The sequence below is a fragment of the Haliotis rufescens genome, unplaced genomic scaffold, assembly GCF_023055435.1.
Source record: "Haliotis rufescens isolate VD_foot unplaced genomic scaffold, xgHalRufe1.0.p SCAF_17, whole genome shotgun sequence".
Lineage (NCBI taxonomy): Eukaryota > Metazoa > Mollusca > Gastropoda > Lepetellida > Haliotidae > Haliotis > Haliotis rufescens.
In genome coordinates, this window is record NW_025963857.1 from 3,366,216 (window position 1) to 3,383,426 (window position 17,211).

At 41.9% G+C, this 17,211-nt stretch overlaps 1 long non-coding RNA gene across 1 annotated transcript in view; it reads left to right on the top strand.

The window, feature by feature from the left end:
• The first annotated feature begins 393 nt into the window (after positions 1-393).
• Positions 394-17,211, top strand: part of LOC125381076 — a 30,022-nt gene continuing 13,204 nt past the window's right edge. Inside the window, exons 1-2 of the long non-coding RNA XR_007221684.1 lie at positions 394-511; positions 2,819-2,987. This is a non-coding gene — a long non-coding RNA (uncharacterized LOC125381076). The remainder of the gene's footprint in view (positions 512-2,818; positions 2,988-17,211) is intronic.

Sequence of the window (17,211 nt, forward strand, 5' to 3'; positions counted from 1 at the left end):
TTGTTGGTGTAAACACAGCCTTGTGTTCATATGGAAACACATCTTGCACTTCTCCTCAGATACATACATTTCTCTTCACAAACGCTACATTACGCTATAGAAATTGGGTATTTTACCGTTTTGCGCATAGTGTGAAGCACGATACTGACAAGCAATGTATTTTGTCAGGGTCTTTTTTTGTTGTTTTCGGGCTACCCCTAGGGGCGACTTTTAGCATTCGCAGTTCTCTTATCTTTCAGAAAATTTGTGAGCTTGGAGGTGTTTTGATCTTGTGTATCGGCCTGGCTTTAGATCATCTATCTGATTACCGACTAAGAGAGTCTTTGTCAACACGACAAGGGTTAGGCCGTACATAGAGTGCCTGGTAGAACGAAAGAGGTATAGTCTCGGAGATATCCCACCTGTTGGTGTAAACTGTGGGCAAACATAGACTCACTGGAACTGTTGAGGGCACCGTGGATGCTGTACACCCTCCGGCGGGGGATGCTGCAGTGGGTAGGAACCAAATGGTGTATGTTCCCTATATGCAACATGTTTTATGCGAGTTATGGCGTTTATTGTTATGATAGTTTATTCCGGTGTTGAAGAAGTGATTGTTAGTTTATGGAAGATCATTAAATGTTTATTGTGGGCCCCGAGGTGTACTATTCAACACTGCTATATTAACATATTGCAAGTAGACGGAACATTTCAGTTAATATTGTTGTTATGACAGGTAGTATTTGCTGTTGACGTTGAGACCAGATCGAGACTCTGGTTACTATTTCTTCAAGGCGTGTTTTATAATATAATAGCCTTATGACAAGCATTGTTATCTTTTAGTTCTTTTCGAGACTGTTAAAAATGTGGGAAAATCTTATATTTGTGAATTACCTCACATTTGGAACAAAATTAGAGACAAAATAATATACAGAAATACATATAGAACATATTTTGTATCGAATGCACCGCTGGAAATGAACATAAAATCGTGATAAAAATGCGAAAATATTAAGCAAAATTATGTACAGTAGGTTTACTCTGCAGTTATGTGCCTGGGCTGTTAATATCGTGATTACATGATCGTTAATATTTCGCATATTCGTGCACATTGAAGTATTCTTTAACATATTCTCAAGATGGGCATATCTTAAATCTACGGAGAACGTTTCATTACGTTTCAAAATCTGTATGAATAATTGCCATACCCGTTTCACAATAATTGAACAATAATGTTACGCAGTATTACTAAATAATTCACCAAACCCGTTGTGAAAAAATATAATTCGTCGTCCGAATGTTGTACTGTAATATGTACTTAAATGGTGCTGAATAATCATTGCTTTATTCGGGAGTAATAGAACACGCCTTTATAGTTAGCAATATCAACCTAGCCCACCCGTAGAAGCTATAAATAATATTTAGATTTATCACGACGTATAATTACACCTATTTGTTAATAGCCTAATGAATTTAGCTAATAGATATCTGGCAAATCGCCATGATTCGTAATGCTATTTGACTGTATTTGGTATACCATTTACGTTCATATTTGATTAGCCTCGCAGTGACACTGTCCCTAATGCTATCCTTTCAAGCCCTTAAACTTCTTGAAAATCGGTTGACGCTCGCTAATATTTTCTCATAATCTTTGTAGAACGTCACACGTGCAAAGTAGAGTGTTTGGCGGTACACATCAAAGATCACAGTGTTTGCACGCGCCGAGAAATTTCACCATATCTATTTACCTACATCCAAGCAAACATGTTCATTTCATTCCAAAAGAGACGCTATATTTTTGATCTTTTGAAACACAACTGCATGAGCCGGCACGGAAATGTCCAGCGCGAGGAGCTGAAGGGCGTGGTTTACCATACCTTTCTCTTTTCCTTGAAAAATGTAATAAAAACGTTGTTCAGTATTTACTGATTGGAGGTTGAGAGCGAGTCCAGGTCGGTAATGCCGAGACACGATGTCACAACGCGCCCGGTAGAGTCTTCTGTCAATTAAACTCTATACATAAGATGTTTCTTGGGAAGTAGTACTTATATGTAGCTTCTGTAGAACGGTGTCGTGGAGTGCAGGTGCACATGTTAGTTACATTATGGAGAGCGCTCGGCATTGCTTGTTAAGGCACAGGTGTATCATGACTACATAGAATGCTATAGGCTCGCACTATGTGGGCACTAGGGATATAGATATGGGGTCTGTTCGCTTGACACTGGATCGCGCACCCACTGTATCATTATTAGACATTAGCTAGTTTTGTTTGACAATATATAATAAGGTTTAGGAAAGCATCTGCTTGATATATTTCTTATTTATTTACGTCAGGATTTGTTCTGTTGAAAGTTTCAAGACTCTTTTGAAACTTGCACAATTTGAGTTATGCAATTATTAAAGTGAGTCTCGAGGTAAATGTTTGGATGCTGATGTTAATGCTGTGATGTGACCTTAGGGAAATAGCACCGCGAATAGTTAGTTCTATTATATAATTTTAGGGTCTTTTTAATATCATAGAGTTATGGAAAAATCTTTTAAATATTTCCATATACATGTATTTCTATACAATGCAGCTGTGAATTAAAATATTTAATTGTGTAGACAAATGATTACTAATTCCACTATTAGCCCCATTCCGTAACGTCACGTCGTGAAAACACATTCCCTACATATAAAATGTTTCCTTTTCCAATCAAATGAAAGTTCTGTGATGCGGACGAGGAATTTAAATTTGCCAGAAAATTTCAGTTTATTGTGAAACGTGTGATCATTTAGTTTCCAGTCAACTTGATTCTGTTGTTTGTTTATCAGTGATCGGATGTTTGTGTTTATTCAGGAAGCATCTCTCGTGTGGCCTTTAGTCCGGGGGCAGAAAACCAATTCCATGACACCCTGATTCCTCCGTCAGCGATATGGAATTAAAGACGCGGTTTAAATCAGTGAAGCGGCTGAATCTGTTGTCATCGACGCCGGTGACAGAAGAGGCTGCTTACTGGTAAGGGGAGGTGAGCATTTTCAAATATTCACGTTTGGATAAACAAGGAGAAGTATGAAGACCCCGATGTGGTGACAAGCAGTAGTAGGCATGTCGTCACTCACGCCGTCTTTGCAAGTAGCTACGGTCATTTGATGAGTACAGCGGACATAGGAAATTTGATATCGCTTTGAGGTTTTGCCATCCATTGAAAGATGCACAGGAAGACACCATTGAAGCCAAGGTGGAAGAGAGCTATGGAGAATGCATTCATTTAAGTTCTTTATAGACATTAAGCCAGGCTACAGATGCAACCCCGGGGTCAAAAAGTAAATAATTGGTCGACTCGACCCAAATTGGTTTTAGTGGTCGTAGCTACCGGGGCGAAGTAGGGAATCAAAGGGTGTTTGTGTGTAGAAAGGAAGAGGTCGAATCTCATAAAAAGCACATCCTACGGGAGTATTGGATTTCAGTTAATCTTATCACTGGTCACTTATCAGGGTATCACGACAAGAAATCAAAGTAACAGTGGAACAATAGGTGGTAGCAATTTGAGATAAATGTTCTCTTGACAAAGGTAAGATGAAATAAGGTTAATGACAGAATAGAAATGTAAAGTTAAGCTTTCTTTGAACTGATGATATTTAAAGGTAAAGCTACCTGATTTGTAACATACACAAGTGTTGGATGAAGGTACTGGTCCATCACGGGTGTGTGGAGATTTATTATCTAAGAAATAACAGTTTTTATTGGTGAGTAGTGGACTTGAAGTCTTTGATTGGCATTTAGAAGTTGATAAAACACGAAGACACGGCACAACTTCTATACTGATTATAACAATGTCTCAGGGCTATCTCTTGCCCCTTCATTGGAAATGACGTAATGGTAAGAAGTGGCCCTGAAATGTAGCAAGAAAAAACAACAACCAAGAAGTGTCTGATGAAGGGGCACGATGTAGCCCTGAAACATCGCTACAAACGATACATGTGTTGATGAAGGCAAAAGAAAAGAAGTGGCCCTAAAACATCGCTACAAACAATAGATGTGTTGATGAAGGCGAAAGAAAAGAAGTGGCCCTGAAACATCGTTACAAACGATACATGTGTTGATGAAGGCAAAAGACAAGAAGTGGCCCTGAAACATCGCTACAAACAATAGATGTGTTGATGAAGGCAAAAGACAAGATGTAGCCCTGAAACATCGCTACAAACAATACATGTGTTGATGAAGGCAACAGACAAGAAGTGGCCCTGAAACATCGCTACAAACAATAGATGTGTTGATGAAGGCGAAAGACAAGAAGTGGCCCTGAACATCGCTACAAACAATAGATGTGTTGATGAAGGCAAAAGACAAGAAGTGGCCCCGAAACATCGCTACAAACAATAGATGTGTTGATGAAGGCGAAAGAAAAGAAGTGGCCCTGAAACATCGCTACAAACGATACATGTGTTGATGAAGGCAAAAGACAAGAAGTGGCCCTGAAACATCGCTACAAACGATACATGTGTTGATGAAGGCAAAAGACAAGAAGTGGCCCTGAAACATCGCTACAAACGATACATGTGTTGATGAAGGCAAAAGACAAGAAGTGGCCCTGAAACATCGCTACAAACGATACATGTGTTGATGAAGGCAAAAGACAAGAAGTGGCCCTGAAACATCGCTACAAACGATACATGTGTTGATGAAGGCAAAAGACAAGAAGTGGCCCTGAAACATCGCTACAAACAATAGATGTGTTGATGAAGGCGAAAGAAAAGAAGTGGCCCTGAAACATCGTTACAAACGATACATGTGTTGATGAAGGGAAAAGACAAGAAGTGGCCCTGAAACATCGCTACAAACAATAGATGTGTTGATGAAGGCAAAAGACAAGATGTAGCCCTGAAACATCGCTACAAACGATACATGTGTTGATGAAGACAAAAGACAAGAAGTGGCCCTGAAACATCGCTACAAACAATAGATGTGTTGATGAAGGCGAAAGACAAGAAGTGGCCCTGAAACATCGCTACAAACGATACATGTGTTGATGAAGGCAAAAGACAAGAAGTGGCCCTGAAACATCGCTACAAACGATACATGTGGTGATGAAGGCAAAAGACAAGAAGTGGCCCTGAAACATCGCTACAAACAATAGATGTGTTGATGAAGGCGAAAGAAAAGAAGTGGCCCTGAAACATCGCTACAAACGATACATGTGTTGATGAAGGCAAAAGAAAAGAAGTGGCCCTGAAACATCGTTACAAACAATAGATGTGTTGATGAAGGCGAAAGAAAAGAAGTGGCCCTGAAACATCGTTACAAACGATACATGTGTTGATGAAGGCAAAAGACAAGAAGTGGCCCTGAAACATCGTTACAAACGATAGATGTGTTGATGAAGGCAAAAGACAAGAAGTGGCCCTGAAACATCGCTACAAACAATAGATGTGTTGATGAAGGCAAAAGACAAGATGTAGCCCTGAAACATCGCTACAAACAATAGATGTGTTGATGAAGGCAAAAGACAAGATGTAGCCCTGAAACATCGCTACAAATGATACATGTGTTAATGAAGGCAAAATACAAGAAGTGGCCGTGAAACAGCGTTACAAACGATACAGAGGGTGTTGAAGAAGGGGGAAGACGTTGCCCTGAAACACCGTTACAGATAATAAGAAGTTGCTGATGAAGGGGCGAGACGTAGCCCTGAAACATCGTTACAAATGGTGCAGGTGTTGTCGTTACAAATGGTGCAGGTGTTGACGAAGGGGCAAGAAACAGCCTCGAGACGTCGTTACAATCAATAAAGAAGTTGCTTATCAAGGGGCAAGACGTCGCCCTGAAACATCGTTTGTTTCCAAAGACTGAAGAAGATGTAGAAATGATCAAACAGTCTCCCCGTGTTACATATGTCAAAGTAGACACTATCAACAGACACCACAATGAAATCGACCCCTTTTTCATCTTCATTTTAGCGAATTTATTTTTGTAAAACCTTTTCAGAGGAATGCTTTTAGTATCCAACCGTTTTCAAACAATGTTTTATATACATACATTCCACAAAGATCCACCACCTTTGCTAATATTGCAAAGAAATTTGATATTGCAAAGATACGTAATATCGCAATGGCGCTGAAAGTAATAAATGTGTTTCTTGTAACACTGAAATGCACTGGATGCAGTTTCCTGTAAGGTATTAATCGTACCTTAAAAACATGGAACAGTGATAAGAAAATTCGAATCCGAAACAAATACTACTCAAAAAAGGTTAAAGAACACCCTATTTCTTCATAAATGAGTTAACTGTCACGGCAGTTTTCTTTAACCTTTTTTGAATTGTATGTGTTAAAATGCGAACTGAAAATATCTAAAAATAAATGAATAATTTAAAACATATTTGCTTATTGCTCGATTGCCAGCTTGTTATTGCATTTCAAGTCCACGTAAGGACCATATACAGGCTCCAGCAACGGTACCAGACCACCAACACTACAGATGACCAAGGATCGTCAGATTGTGCGACAGCACCTTCAAGATCGCTTTGTTACCGCTACGGAAACTGCTCGAAAGACCATGGGGACACACCAGAAACGGACACCGTGCGTCGACGATTGACGAGCAGACACCTCCACTGTCACAGGCCACACCGAGGACCCATTCTGACACCACGTCATCCCTGGGACCGTCTTCAGTGGGCAACACAACACCAGCATTTGCGCCACAAGCAGTGGAGAAGAGTCCTCTTCTCAGACGAGAGCTGTTTCTGTATCTCAACAGTAGATGGCAGAGAGAGAGTCTGGCGACGCCGTGGGAAACGTTATTCGGATGCTTGTGTTGTTGAGAGAGACTTGTGGGGTTGTCCGAACATTATGTTGGGTGGAATTGGTCTTGCACAGAGGGCCAGCCCTGTGGTCTTCCAGAACATCGGTCCCGGGAGAGGCAATGGTGTCACAGCAGCTCGGTACATTGATCAAGTCTTGAGACCACACGCCATACCTCAATTGGCACGTCGCTGCAACCACGAGTTGAGCAACAAGAGACTTCCTCTAGCAGAATGGCATCAGAACTATGCAGTGGCCTGATCTCAGTCCCGATTTAAATCCCATTGAGCACCTGTGGGACGAGATTTAAAGCATCTGAATGACATCCGACCAAGGCCGACAACTGCAGCTGAACTGCGTCAGGCCTTCATCAACCGCCTCATCCATTCCATGTATCGACGTTGCGCGGCAGCCATCAATGAACATGACAGACACATGAGATACTGACTTATGATGCCATTTTCTCAGAGACTAGTGTTGTGTTTCACTTTAAGAACATTTCACACTTTAATTTCAACCTTGATGATCAGTTTTGCCAAGTTTCATCTTTTTAATATGTCTCAAAGTATTTTTACAGTGTTTGGACAAATAAGGTTTCTCATATATCTATCCATGGTGACGTTTCTTTTGCGGTTCAGTATATATGTACTGATCTATATTTCCAGACCACTGATACCCATGATGCTGATATTGTAATTCTCGTCTTTGAACAGATTCGGTAAATGGAACGAAATTCCTGCATTTGAATTTCTGCACATTTCAACCAATTTACAGCAAACACACATTTCAATTGTCTTCCGTTCACGTAAAGGTTCCCTAATTCTTGTTCTGCCATGAACACATTCATGTCAATGACATCGCATAGAAAGGTCAAATGTCACCCACCCCATAAACCGTATAGTTTAGAATTTGACGAATTAGGAATAAAAGGGAGGATTCGGTTGGCATGGTAACGGAAAACAACGAAACATCCGAAAGCTCCTGCGGGAGAAGAAAGCTGTCGACTCAGTGACTTGCAATGCTGCTTCTTACATGACAAACTATTGCCAGTTGGAGCGAACAATACAATCAAACTACACAAGACATGGAGGAAATGCGACACCGACGGCCGCGACCACTCAATACATCTGATACTACAGAGCGTGATGCAGATCGCAGTTTAACGTGTGAGTGGATTGCACTCTTTTGTTGTAATGAGAGTAACGTAATGTGGACACCCGTTAATCCAGAGAGCTCTGTTCTATTTGTGTTTTAACGAAGTGCTTATGAATAAAACGCAGGTTTTGATATACATTAATATACATTGTTATTTCGGACCCCATTAAGACCTGGATGCAATAATAAACTGAGGAGTCTCGTTATTCCAGAACCCTGTCAATACGGACAATTTTCTTCATAACCGTTCACTTTAATAAGATGGCTGTGTATGAAACCTGGATACGGTTATGTCCACACTGAAACTCTGTTTGTCCGGACCTTGTCAATCAGGATGGTTTTGCTTATGCGAGTTCGTAATACAAGGTGAGTATTATACCAAATAAATACGGTAAACATAAAGTGAAGGCCTGTTAATCCGGACCCCGTTATTTTTTCGGACAGTATTTATTAGGAATCTCTTTCAATCATTTAAACAGACATGATTCCGGAACCGTGAAGATGTCCCTGTGTCAACTGTCCGCGTCTTTCAAACACTGCCTGTCAGTGCCTGGGTAATACCCTGACTCATGGCTCCTTGTGTTAACTGCCCGCTTCTATCAAACACTGTCTATCACTGCCTGGGTAATACCCTGACTCATGGCTCCCTGTGTTAACTGCCCACGTCTATCAAACACTGCCTGTCAGTGCCTGGGTAATACCCTGACTCATGGCTCCTTGTGTTAACTGCCCGCTTCTATCAAACACTGCCTGTCAGTGCCTGGGTAATACTCTGACTCATGGCTCCCTGTGTTAACTGCCCGCGTCTTTCAAACACTGTCTATCACTGCCTGGGTAATACCCTGACTCATGGCTCCCTGTGTTAACTGTCCGCGTCTATCAAACACTGTCTATCACTGCCTGGGTAATACCCTGACTCATGGCTCCCTGTGTTAACTGCCCACGTCTATCAAACACTGCCTGTCAGTGCCTGGGTAATACTCTGACTCATGGCTCCCTGTGTTAACTGCCCGCGTCTTTCAAACACTGTCTATCACTGCCTGGGTAATACCCTGACTCATGGCTCCCTGTGTTAACTGTCCGCGTCTATCAAACACTGTCTATCACTGCCTGGGTAATACTCTGACTCATGGCTCCCTGTGTTAACTGCCCGCGTCTATCAAACACTGTCTGTCACTGCCTGGGTAATACTCTGACTCATGGCTCCCTGTGTTAACTGCCCGCGTCTTTCAAACACTGTCTATCACTGCCTGGGTAATACCCTGACTCATGGCTCCCTGTGTTAACTGCCCGCGTCTTTCAAACACTGTCTGTCACTGCCTGGGTAATACTCTGACTCATTGCTCCTTGTGTTAACTGTCCGCGTCTATCAAACACTGTCTATCACTGCCTGGGTAATACCCTGACTCATGGCTCCCTGTGTTAACTGCCCACGTCTATCAAACACTGCCTGTCAGTGCCTGGGTAATACCCTGACTCATGGCTCCCTGTGTTAACTGCCCACGTCTATCAAACACTGCCTGTCAGTGCCTGGGTAATACTCTGACTCATGGCTCCCTGTGTTAACTGCCCGCGTCTTTCAAACACTGTCTATCACTGCCTGGGTAATACCCTGACTCATGGCTCCTTGTGTTAACTGCCCGCGTCTTTCAAACACTGTCTAACACTGCCTGGGTAATACCCTGACTCATGGCTCCCTGTGTTAACTGCCCGCGTCTTTCAAACACTGTCTGTCACTGCCTGGGTAATACTCTGACTCATGGCTCCTTGTGTTAACTGTCCGCGTCTATCAAACACTGTCTGTCACTGCCTGGGTAATACCCTGACTCATGGCTCCTTGTGTTAACTGCCCGCTTCTATCAAACACTGTCTGTCACTGCCTGGGTAATACCCTGACTCATGGCTCCCTGTGTTAACTGCCCGCGTCTTTCAAACACTGTCTATCACTGCCTGGGTAATACCCTGACTCATGGCTCCTTGTGTTAACTGTCCACGTCTATCAAACACTGTCTATTAATGCCTGGGTAATACCCTGACTTAAGGCTCCTTGTGTTAACTGTCCGCGTCTTTCAAACACTGTCTATCACTGCCTGGGTAATACCCTGACTCATGGCTCCTTGTGTTAACTGTCCGCGTCTTTCAAACACTGTCTATCACTGCCTGGGTAATACCCTGACTCATGGCTCCCTGTGTTAACTGCCCGCGTCTTTCAAACACTGTCTGTCAATGCCTGGGTAATACCCTGACTTAAGGCTCCTTGTGTTAACTGTCCGCGTCTTTCAAACACTGTCTATCACTGCCTGGGTAATACCCTGACTCATGGCTCCTTGTGTTAACTGTCCGCGTCTTTCAAACACTGTCTATCACTGCCTGGGTAATACCCTGACTCATGGCTCCCTGTGTTAACTGCCCGCGTCTATCAAACACTGTCTATCACTGCCTGGGTAATGCCCTGACTCATGGCTCCTTGTGTTAACTGTCCGCGTCTTTCAAACACTGTCTATTAATGCCTGGGTATTTAGGTGAAACATGGCTCCCTGTGTTAACTGTCCGCGTCTATCAAACACTGGCTGTCACTGCCTGGATGGCATGCTGACTCATGGCTCCCTGTGTTAACTGTCCGCGTCTATCAAACACTGTCTGTCACTGCCTGGGTAATACTCTGACTCATGGCTCCTTGTGTTAACTGCCCGCGTCTATCAAACACTGTCTGTCACTGCCTGGGTAATACTCTGATTCATGGCTCCCTGTGTTAACTGCCCGCGTCTTTCAAACACTGTCTATCAATGCCTGGGTAATACCCTGACTCATGACTCCCTGTGTTAACTACCCGCGTCTTTCAAACACTGTCTGTCACTGCCTGGGTAATGCCCTGACTCATGGCTCCTTGTGTTAACTGTCCGCGTCTTTCAAACACTGTCTATTATACCTGGATATTTAGCTGAAACATGGCTCTTTGTGTTAACTGTCCGCGTCTATCAAACACTGGCTGTCACTGCCTGGATGGCATGCTGACTCATGGCTCCTTGTGTTAACTGCCCGCGTCTGTCAAACACTGTCTATCAATGCCTGGATATTAAGCTGAAACATGGCTCCTTGTGTCCGCGTCTGTCAAACACTGTCTATCATTGCCTGGATATTAAGCTGAAACATGGCTCCTTGTGTCCGCGTCTGTCAAACACTGTCTATCATTGCCTGAATATTTAGCTGAAACATGGCTCCTTGTGTTAACTGTCCGCGTCTATCAAACGATGTCTATCATTGCCTGGATGGTATGCTGAAACATGTCTCCTTGTGTTAACTGTCCGCGTCTATCAAACAATGTCTATCAATGCCTGGATATTTAGCTGAAACATGGCTCCTTGTGTTAACTGTCCGCGTCTATGAAACGATGTCTATCAATGCCTGGATGGTATGCTGAAACATGGCTCCTTGTGTTAACTGTCCGCGTCTATCAAACAATGTCTATCAATGCCTGGATATTTAGCTGAAACATGGCTCCTTGCGTTAACTGTCCGCGTCTATCAAACGATGTCTATCACTGCCTGGATGGTATGCTGAAACATGGCTCCTTGTGTTAACTGTCCGCGTCTATCAAACACTGTCTATCAATGCCTGGATATTTAGCTGAAACATGGCTCCTTGTGTAAACTGTCCGCGTCTATCAAACGATTTCTATCACTGCCTGGATATTTAGCTAAAACATGGCTCCTTGTGTTAACTGTCCGCGTCTATCAAACACTGCCTGGATGGTATGCTGAAACATCGCTCCTTGTGTTAACTGTCCGCGTCTATCAAACAATGTCTATCAATGCCTGGATATTTAGCTGAAACATGGCTCCTTGTTTTAACTGTCCGCGTCTATGAAACGATGTCTATCACTGCCTGGATGGTATACTGAAACATGGCTCCTTGTGTTAACTGTCCGCGTCTATCAAACGATGTCTATCACTGTCTGGATGGTATGCTGAAACATGGCTCCCACTGTTAACTGTCCGCGTCTTTCAAACAATATCTATCAATACCTGAATATTAAGCTGAAACATGGCTCCTTGTGTTAACTCTTCGCGTCTATCAAACACTGCCTGGATGGTATGCTGAAACATGGCTCCTTGTGTTAACTGTCCGCGTCTTTAAAATACTGTCTATCAATGCCTGGATAATACGCTGAAACATGGCTCCCTGTGTTTACCGTCCGCGTCTATCAAACACTGTCTAATAATGCTTGAAAATGAAGCTGAAACATCGCTCCCTGTGTTAACTGTCCTCGCCTTTCAAATACTGTCTATCAATGCCTGGATATTTAGCTGAAAATGGCTCCTTGTGTTAACTGTCCGCGTCTGTCAAATACTGTCTATCACTGTCTGGATGATACGCTTAAACATCGCTCCCTGTGTTAACTCTCAGCGTCTTTTAACCACTGTCTATCACTGCCTGGATGATTTGCTAAAACATTGCGCCATGTGTTAACACGGTTCTGCGTCCACCAACACCGGGTAATATTCCAATTCGACCGTTTTAATCATGTCATTTAGGTATGTTATGTGGCGTGTACATGTAAGTCGATACCAGTCGATAACAATCACAATCTATTGAAGTCGTACCCAATACCAACCCTTCTCAGTAGCTTCTCCAAGGGAAGTAATACCTTACTCAGTGTAGGGGTCAGCTTTTACAAACTCATAAATAATACATGGCCTTTTCACAAATACTTGTTTATTCACCTCCGTTTAAAGACTCTTCAATAGTATTAGATGGTGTTAATTCCTTGGGAGGGGCAAGCACAGTGAGAGGGTGTTAAACTACCCGGGCTCATCCTCAATATGCCCCCCATGGCACGTTCAGCACTCTCGCAGCTCGTAATGGATCCACCTAGCACTCGACAGGGGGCGATGTCAGGGTCACGTGACCACAAGGGGCGGACTCCTTGGGATAAACTTGCTGATACTAAACCTCCTATTTACGGGCAGTTAATGACGTGTTGTAGGGAACATGAGAGACCTCGGCGTGAAACTCTCTGGAGATCGTAGATGTGACCGGGCAGCGATGTAAGAGACACAAGGGCGTTCCTTTGGTGTTGGTAAATGTGTTGAGACGCTCCCCGTCAAGAAGGCCTCGTCACTTGAGATTGTAGTATTTGGGAATAAGTTATGGCACCCGAAATTAATGTTTATTGTTATTCCCCCTCGTACGGGGAAGTCGTACTGTTGAAGATTGTAGTCTGTTACGCTTTATCAGCGATACATGTAATACAAACCAACAGAGCGACTGTTGTTTTGTTGATATATAGATTTATTCGAACACCTATTTGTATAGAAGTAAGTAATGCAGAAGTATTTTTCATATCTATATTTGATATCTTGTTTTCATATACACCCTATCTTCTCTCATAGATGAGTAATATTCAGCAATATCACGGCGGGGGACAGCAGAAAAGGGCTTTACACATTGTACCACGTGGAGAATCGAACCCAGAACTTCGGGGTGACGAGCGAACGCTTTAGCCACGATGCTACTCGAACGCCCCTCAGTTTGTTTGGGAGGGGGGGAGGTAATGAGAAATGGGTCGCAGACACTGGTGAAGCCAAAACAAGATTTTTTGTTATTTAATTATTTTGTTTAGGCCTAAACATGACTGGAATGAATACCCAATGCCATTTAGAAAGTGGTCAAATTTAACAAATGTTATATTTGGGATAACACATAACACATAAATACTAGTTCTTTTTCGGGGTTTGAGTCCTGTCCGGGGTTCGAACCCTCACGCACAAAGTGAGGCACCTAATCGCCTGCACATAGCGATCTGACCCACTCAGCCACCGAGGCGTTCACAAAAAATGAAAGTCCAACTCACGTATTCAACCCAAATAAGTACTAGAATTTGTACTTTACTAAGAAAGTGTTATCCCATAACGTTTGTTACATTATAAGATTACTTCAAAAAATAGTAGGAAAGGGTGCGCACCGGGTGCCCGGGTGCAGTGCTGAGAGAGCAGTGGGTGCCGGCTGAGGTAGAAGTCTACACAGCGAATTGCCGAGCTTTCGATGTCTACGCCATCAGCATCCCCAAATTATACAAACTGACATTGATACTGAAAGAACATTCAGTTCCAAAGACACGTCTGAAGGAGATAAGATGAGATAAGATAAGATAATATTTATTGCAGAAACGTTCCATTACGGGACAGATGCAATTTTAAAAGACAAGACATTATGATTCATATATACATATATATACAGACATACATAATTTACATTCCTGTAGACACATACAAAAACAAAACTATCAATATTACATATTTGATGATATTTTTATACATCAAATGTCAACGGTTGGGGTATTTATTGTTTGTAATTATAGATATGGAAACAAATGAAGTTGATATTGACTGCTTCATTATTTGACAGGATGTAGTGAAATAATTTGTCTTCATGACTGTGGACATTTACATTTTGTCTGGATAATTTTTCAAAGAGTATATTTCTTTCTTGAGTGTGTTTAATACAGAGAAGTAAGTAGTGTTTTTCGTCATCAGTGGTTGAACATGTAGAGCATAGCCTCTGATATAGTGGGGTTGGTGGCTTTGTATGTCTTCCAAGTTCAATATTTTATTTATGGTTACTTAATCTGAGTTTAGAAAAGTGCACTCGATATTTTTTTACTTTACAGTGACTGAGATAGGGTTCTAATTTTATTTCATTTATATGTATATGAAGCGACCCAGGAGTCCTAGTATACACTCACGCATGGGAAGGTTGCATTTGTCTTTGGTCCAATATTTCATCAGCATGCTCCGTGTTCTATTGTTTTATTGGACTAGTAATACCTCTTTTATCCAACGCTTAATAGCTGTACCATTTCCCCGACACACGTGTACAATTCCTTTGTTACACTTTTAATGTAGATGCGAATTGCTCCCAACACCGCCCAGCGATATCTCAATCCCTACTGAGAGAGAGCGAATGTGTCAGGTGCTGCAAGGGAGCCATTGTAACTGGCTCGGCAATGACAGCTTTCATGATATGCAGTCATATTTTTTTCCGAGACCTGTCCCAATGAATGTATTTTCAGCCAGTACCTCTGCCCTTTAAGATTTACACCCGATATCTGCACGGAATGAAGGCCACGAGCGTCAAAATTTGGACATGTTTAGAACTGTGACAAAAAACTGGACAAAGATTTGCTAGTCTTAAAGACGGTGTGTACTCCTATAGTATTGTACATGTGTAGAACTGAGACACTGGTTCGAGGTAATTTCAGTAATAGGTAGACTAACATTTATTCCCAGAAATAAAGTTATCTTATTTAAAAATACATTTCTACAAAATACAAATAGAATGGAGCCAAGAACAATGCTTAATTTCAGTCAATCTAGACTTGCCAAATATCTAGACTTGCCAAATCATTCTAGACTTGAATTCCTTTACCTATTCATTCTCCAGGGTCTCGGAGGCTCACTAGGCACTGCACCATGGATATAGATTATACTAAAACAAAATGAAAACGCACCAACTTTAACTCGAAATCAGAAAAGATGTGTTTTTGTGCTTAAGTCAATCTTCAAACACGTCGAATGAGATTCGAACCCGTACGATGACATAGTCGTGTTTGATTATCTCATGTCTAAATACCCAGAACACTTTAATTTGATTTTAGTGGCAATTTTGCCAAATATAGCAATACATTTAATATGCGTGTTCAAAGTGTGTCAGTGTACTTTGATATTTGAGTTACGAGGTAATGAGTTTTGAACGACTTTGTGAAGGATAAAGTTGATGAGTGTTCCAACTGGTCTGATTCTGGTCCCTTTAAACGATACCTCCTGAAGCAGTGAGTCTTTTCATAAGATGCAAAGAAACTGGTCAAGAAACTGGTGCAATAGAAGAGTTAAAAAAGTTATGTATTTCTGGATGACTACAAAACTTAATAAGGCTAGGTTCGCGAAAGCTTGGTAAAGTTGATGGTTGCTTTGACTAACACGTCTTCGTGTCCAGCTTGGTGAGCAAACCCTCATATGATCGATTCCCGTGTTTCCATGAAGTCCAACTTGGGCAGTGTCTCCCTGATTGTGTCAGTTTTCTGAACTTCAGTTTAAGAAAGAAGCCAGCCATTAAAAGAGACCAAGGTATCTCCCTACCCAGTGTGTACTCCGCTGTGCCATAGTCACATCACCACCCACAATGGACATCTTGATTCCTTGTGTCACAATTGCCAGATCCTTGTCATCACTACACCTACAGTGTATATAATTGAATCATCTCCTGTTAATCTCATAAGCCTCGTCATTACATTGTTATCCTTGTTCATTCATCCCACCTTGTGTTGTGTAAACATAGCATCATTATATCATTATATACTAGTATATTAACTCTATGCACTTACTAAGCAATCAGAGCAAGAAGTTGATCTGAAACGTCGTGACAAAAAATAAAAGAAGTTGCTTTCAATACAAAATGTCATGTATTCAGTTTAAGCTCTTTTCCTTATACCGTGTAAAGAAGCACTATGCATCGCAGTATATGCCCACTGTCAGTGTATAGGCCCATGGACGTACCTTGCATGTCTGCAATGGATGTTAATTGTTCACCATAAAGCGTTAGCAGACAACCAAACACTGCATCAAACACACTGTGGTGTTGCTTTCTTAAATTATTGGCAATATTACGTTTTGTTAAACAAAAAGAGAAACACTCGTAGTATTGTGTATCGATACCTACGCATAGTCGTCACGTGCTCAAGAACAGTTTTGAAACGTGATTTCGCGTGATGTTATTGTTTCATGTTATTCTCGCGTGATCTCATTGTTTCCCGGATTAAGATGGCCGACAGCTCAAGCATGCGTCACAGACATAGACATTAGACTGATTGTGAATGGTATGAATGCATTGATGACAAATGATTTCCGTATCATAACAGTAAATGGGTTATTTACATCATGTTGATAATCATCCCCTACGTGAATATACGGACCATTGTGGGCCTATTGAGAATGTCGTCGTCACCTCGTAGCTAATTACACGTGTAGTCCGCGACAGGCGGACAATTTGTCAAATCTTCAAGAATTCGTTACACTTGTAAAAACGCCCCAAGACGTTTTAATTCTTTGTCAACTCGGCAAATCAGTGGAAATTACAAACAAATTAATCGTATTCACCGATTATCATATTCTCACGGCACAAATCCTACTATTTTGCTCTTGATTACTGACAATTGTGCGTCTCCGATTTCCTTCTGCGCGAGTTGTTTCCCCTTTGCCCGAGGGTCTGAAAGGGACAGGTCCGGCGCTTGTC